Source organism: Onychostoma macrolepis, chromosome 05 (assembly GCF_012432095.1).
Source record: "Onychostoma macrolepis isolate SWU-2019 chromosome 05, ASM1243209v1, whole genome shotgun sequence".
Taxonomy (NCBI): domain Eukaryota; kingdom Metazoa; phylum Chordata; class Actinopteri; order Cypriniformes; family Cyprinidae; genus Onychostoma; species Onychostoma macrolepis.
The window spans coordinates 31,279,373-31,285,055 of record NC_081159.1 but is presented as its reverse complement, the minus strand read 5'-3'; the positions used below and the strand labels follow the sequence as shown (position 1 = coordinate 31,285,055).

At 35.0% G+C, this 5,683-nt stretch overlaps 1 long non-coding RNA gene across 1 annotated transcript; it reads left to right on the top strand.

Annotated features, from left to right (window-relative positions):
• The first annotated feature begins 1,009 nt into the window (after window positions 1–1,009).
• LOC131540597 (uncharacterized) lies at window positions 1,010–2,271 on the top strand. The gene is made up of 5 exons (XR_009271309.1): window positions 1,010–1,058; window positions 1,206–1,422; window positions 1,507–1,600; window positions 1,760–1,815; window positions 1,917–2,271. It is a non-coding gene; the product is annotated as an uncharacterized LOC131540597 (long non-coding RNA).
• Window positions 2,272–5,683: the final 3,412 nt, after the last annotated feature.

Here is a 5,683-nt window from a genome sequence, read left to right as displayed (position 1 = left end):
CTAACTTCCTGATAAATTATATCAACATTGTTTAATGCGGTCTTCGTTTTGAGATATACATTCATGGTCTTTGGGGTCTCTAGAGACAAAATTGAATTTTGTAACAAAATAATAGTTAAAAAAAAATCCTGTTTATTAATGTTTTACTCCAGTTTTACTCCAGTTTTCGGAGCATTTATGATATTTTTTAAATTTATATAAATCTCATACAGTCTATGAGTTTCTGCAATTTGTGAGTGGCACATTTATTTTGCAAGCCAAAATTTTCCAAAACATATTTATTTATTAATTTATATAAATAAATAAAAAATATCATAAATCCTCAGAAAACTGCACAAATGAGTAAAAACATTAATAAACAGGAAATTTGCATTTTTAAAAAAAAAACTATTATTTTGTAACAAAATTCAATTTTGTCTCTAGAGACCCCAAAGACCATGAGTGTTACTTTTTTTTTTTTCACACTAACATAAAATCAAGATATCATTCCAATTTTTTTTTTATTATTTGTAGATCTAGAAAGTGTTGACCATTTTACAAAGTCTCATGACATTTGGACAAAGAGAACATTTTTAAAAATTGTAGCAATGCCATTTATGGGTCAAAAACACCTCAAGACCGTATAAGAGTTAAGTGACAATGCATGTCTTTTTGTTGTTCTGTGACTTTAATTTTGTCTCTCAACTTAGGTGGAAAAACACAAAATGACACACTGTTGCTAAAAAATAGAAGAAAAAACAAAGAAAATTACACATTAAATGACCTGAGAATGAAATAAAGGCCTTGAGAGCAGAGAATCAGCAACTAAAGGCCCTGAACTTTAAACTGCAAAATGGTAGGCTATTGATATACATGGTTATAGATTTTTTTTTTGCTATATGAATGAATGAGTTCATTTAAACATTGCTTTTTATTTAGAGATTATTAACAGATTTGGAGTTGCTGCCAAACAGAAGTGCAAACAAGCATGCTGTGCAAACCTCCTAACAAGTGCAGCTTGCAGTGCTGCCCTTCAACCAGCCAACTCTTCACATCTTAGCTCTTCTGGACTGGACCATGTGAGAATACTATTTTTATTTTATTTTTTCACACCATATAATAAGTCTATTATTTGTGTGTGAGATTTAGGAAAGCATAAGGATTTTGTAAAACGCAGATTACAAAATGTGGCCAATTCAATTTATTATTTAATGTGTATTGCACAGGTTGAAATCCACAAAAAACTAAACATGGCAAAGGATACATTCCAAGCATGTGGTAGAGGGGGCACATCATGGTCAGCCATGATTAAGGATTTAGCCGTGGCTGTTTTTGGAAGGAGCATGTTAGCTACCCACAGCCTTTCTGGAAAAATTGGAAATGCCAACAAGGAATCACAAGCCAAGCCCCCTCTGGACCCCACAAAAGTGGAACTTATTATAGGTATAAAGGTGTTAAAGGTTTTTAAGTATATATGCTCTCATAACAAATATCTGACACTGAACTTTATATACATTTCTCTTTCAGACACTGTTTCGAAGAAATTTCCAGAAACTCCACGAAAGTTTCTTCGGGCTGCTTTACGGGAAAAATTGAATGATGAACATAAACTCCTTAGCAGGTTTTACTTTCTAATATATTTGTAATATTTTAAGTGTTATTCATTAAATATTTTGTTTCACATGTCAACTAATCTGAAAGATAATCATTTACAGTTCTTATAATTACAGTACCTTATATTTCAGTATTTATATATGTAGTGTATACTCATATTTCTCAGGCATCATAAGAAGGACACTGTTACGCTGCAACACTGAGTGGTGAAGCACATAAGAGGTGAGGGCAAATTCACTGTTACATATGCATGTAATTATATTTATGCATATTTTATTAACTTATTAAAAGTTAAGGCAAAAATGTTTCTCTCTTTTTTCCAGAGTCCAGAGTTATTGGTTTCTGAAGAATGATGGGCCACGTTCTGTTCAGAGTGTTCATTTTCGTCACACTTATCTCATTTTATCTTTAAGCTCTTTTGACTAATAAATAATTCACAATTAACATTTTCTGAAGTCTTTTTTTATTTTTTGGTGATATTTAAATTTGAGACACAACATTGCTTTTAAAAAGTGTGTTGTTATACAGGAGGTTCTGAATATCCCTTCAGCAATCCAACATGATGAATATACATAATAGTTCATTAGGATTTCTGCAGATGTCCTATAGGAATTGAACACTAATGCAAATTAGATTTCCTGTAGGTTTCCTGCAGGAGTCCTGCATGTTTCCTGTAGGTTTCCTGCATGTTTCCTGTAGGTTTCCTGCAGGAAGTCCTGCATGTTTCCTGTAGGTTTCTGTAGGATTCCTGCAGGAGTCCTACAGGAAAATGGTCACGAAAATCCTGTGGGATCCTGTAGGAATGTGCAGGTATGTGGTGTGTAGGTCCTGCAGGATTTTTCCTGCAGGATTCCTGCAGGATTTAGCCAAATTCCCCAATACATCTATTTACGAAACGTATCAGTGATGATAATGATCACATTTCTAATGAGAAAAAAAAAACATAATATGCAACCAAGGCCAAATTATGACAAACCGAAATGATTAATTCATTACATTAGTAATCGTTATAAATAGTGAAATTGACTATAAAGAAATTACTTTCTTACCTTTCCTTGTGGTTCTTCTTGAAATGTCGGATGAAATTTGACGTTGTGGTTGTCATGTCGGATATTCTTGCGTTGCATACTCTGCATCTGGCAAATCTTTTTTTATTGGCAAGGTCCAGTTCAAAGTCCTTATAGCCAAACGAGACTATTTGTGGAGCTCGACTACTGTCTGCCATGTTTGGCGCGGTTTGAATTGTGCAGCATTAAAGGCACAGACGCTGATTGGTGCTGACGTCACAATAATATTTTTTTTTAAACGAATTTTATTACTGTTTGTTTATTATAAGTTCAAGTCATTGTAGAGTCTTCCACGTCAAGTCAAGTCAAGTTTCAAGTCACTTGCTCTCAAGTCAAAGTCAAGTCAAGTCATTTTCATACTTTAATCAAGCAAGTCGCAAGTCCTGAAAATTGTGACTCGAGTCAGACTCGAGTCAAGTCATGTGACTCGAGTCCCCCACCTCTGCTTCGATGTTAATGATGCAATCAAAGTGTTAGCATAAAGCTAAAATAACGTGGTGCATGTATCTCTAACCAAAGGGTCAGAGAAGCTGAATGCAATTGAGAGTGACATCTGAAGTGGATTTCATCTGAAAATATCCTGGTTAATTTGATGTACATGTGTATACGAGTTCCTTGGTGAGTTAATGTGTTTTTTCCTTTACTGATTGTCATTTCTGTATCATTCAAATTAATTGTGTTTTATCAAAATGGTACAATATTAATGACAGATATGCCTTAATGTGTGCAATGTGAACAAAAATGCTGTTGTTTATGAGAAAGAACTATAGAATATGTGCAATTGTATGGCAAGCAAAAAGATATACAAGAGAGTACACGACATTTAGGAAGAATTTCTTTATTGTTAAAGAGAAATAATACATAGACAGTTTATCACACAGAGTAAATTAATGTTAATTGATGTGTTTCAGTTGGAGTTACACTTATTGATCAAATACTAATTGTTGTTGTTTTGGTGGCCTTGTGTCCACAAGGCCAGGTTTTTTTTTGTTTGTTTGTTTTTGTTTCTGATCTTGTTCCATGTGAAGTTCCCTTGCTGGATTTGCCCGGATGAATCAACTGATGTGTGAATTATTCCTGAACCGTCTCAACTCTTCCTTTGCCTGCGCTGGTGGAGTTGGACTGGCGAGCCACTGTTAACGAATTCTTTGAAACTCTTGCGTGAATCCTTCCTGGACAGACAAACTGAACTTGCTCCCTTTTAACTGGTAGGAGTGGAACCGAAAGACTGTGATTATCATCAATTAATTGACCTTTGGGGACTAAATTTATAAACTGATCTTTGATTCTTCAGAATTATTTATTGTCAGTTGATTTAGTACTTTGGTTCTGAGTATTTGAATTATATTTGTGAATGTAAATTCATTTCTTATATTTACTGTCATAATACAAATCAAATCTTGTTTTTGCCTCAACCTTGTCTGAGTCTGTTCACTGCTGCTGCATCCTCTCTCTCCTCGGACGAACCGAATCTTTTGAGCTCACTGGTCCATTGGCAGAGTTGACCTAAATTTTTGTATCGTGTGTAACGGGTTACAATTGTGACAATGTGATTTATTCTTGATAAAGTATATATTCTCAAAACTGGTAACTGGGACTCAGTCAGTAGCCTATGTAATTATTGCACCTGGCCAAAGGTAATTACTGATGTGTATAAATTGGAATAAAAATAGGAATGTGTCTGAAAACAAAATTATTTCAACTTTAATGGTAACAACAGTGTACATTCTACATGCCTCAATAAACCAATGTACAGGCTATCACTTGATAACAATTGATACTGATAGGTGATAATTTGATTATTATAACATGTTGCATCTAAGATATTTGAATTAAGAGTTTATATTGAATCACTGTACTCAACTTAAATTGAGGAAAAATGTTTGTGTGTAGTCTAATTGATTTTCATATCAAGGATGTCATGATAATATTATGATTTATTATAATAAGACAAACTAATTTTAAATAATACTTACCTTTTTTTATCTACATTTACATTTAGTCATTTTGCAGACGCTTTTATCCAAAGCGACTTACAATTTGGGGAACACATGAAGCGATTCATCTTGAAGAGGCAATCCGACAAAGGAAGTGCTTGTAACACCAAGTCTCAGGCATTGTTTAAATAAGTACAAGCTAGCAAGGGAAGGAATAAGTAAGGAGAAAGATTTTTTTTTTTTTTTTATGTGTAGGTTGAAGTCAAGTAGAGTCGAAAGAGATGAGTTTTCAGCTGTTGCTTGAAGATCAGGAAGCCAGGAATGGTGAACGAGAATGTTCTGGAGAGTGATTTTGAGCCTCTTTGTGATGGTACCACGAGGCGTCGCTCACTAGCAGATCTCAGACTTCTGGAGGGGATGTAGATTCTTAATAGTGAGTGCATGTAGGCGGGTGCTGAGCCTGTGGTTGTTCTATGAGCAAGCATCAGTGTCTTGAACTTGATGCGAGCTGCGATTGGTAGCCAATGCAATGAGATAAAGAGAGGTGTAACATGGGCTCTGAATCATTTGTAGAGGTTTGAATGTGTTTGATGGAAGCGAAGAGCGAAGTGTGAGAGACAAGAGAGAGCAGTAGTAGTAATATATAACCATGCGATGTCACTTTTTTTTGATTGATGACCGACAGCTGTTGACCTTTGACCTTAGGGATTAACTTTATGACCTTTTAATGAATGCAGCTGTGTTATGACAGGTGTTATGACATGTGTTTGTAATATATCATATTTATGTATCCTCATCTGTGAAATAAGAGAGTGGTTACATTGTTTGTTAATGCGTGGCAGCTGTTTGTGATATAGCATGCCGGACCTCCAATTCGTAACGCAACATGTGTTTGTAATGCATCATATTTATACATCCTGAAATAAGAGAGAGCGGTTACATTGCTTGTTAATGTACAGCTGTTGTTTTTGGTATAGACCTCCGGTTCGTAACGCGACATCTGTTTAAATTGGACTGATGGGGCAGCAGGTGCTCTTATGTGGTGTCACGTCGTCCCATAGGTTTCGGTCAGCCTGCATGGATGTG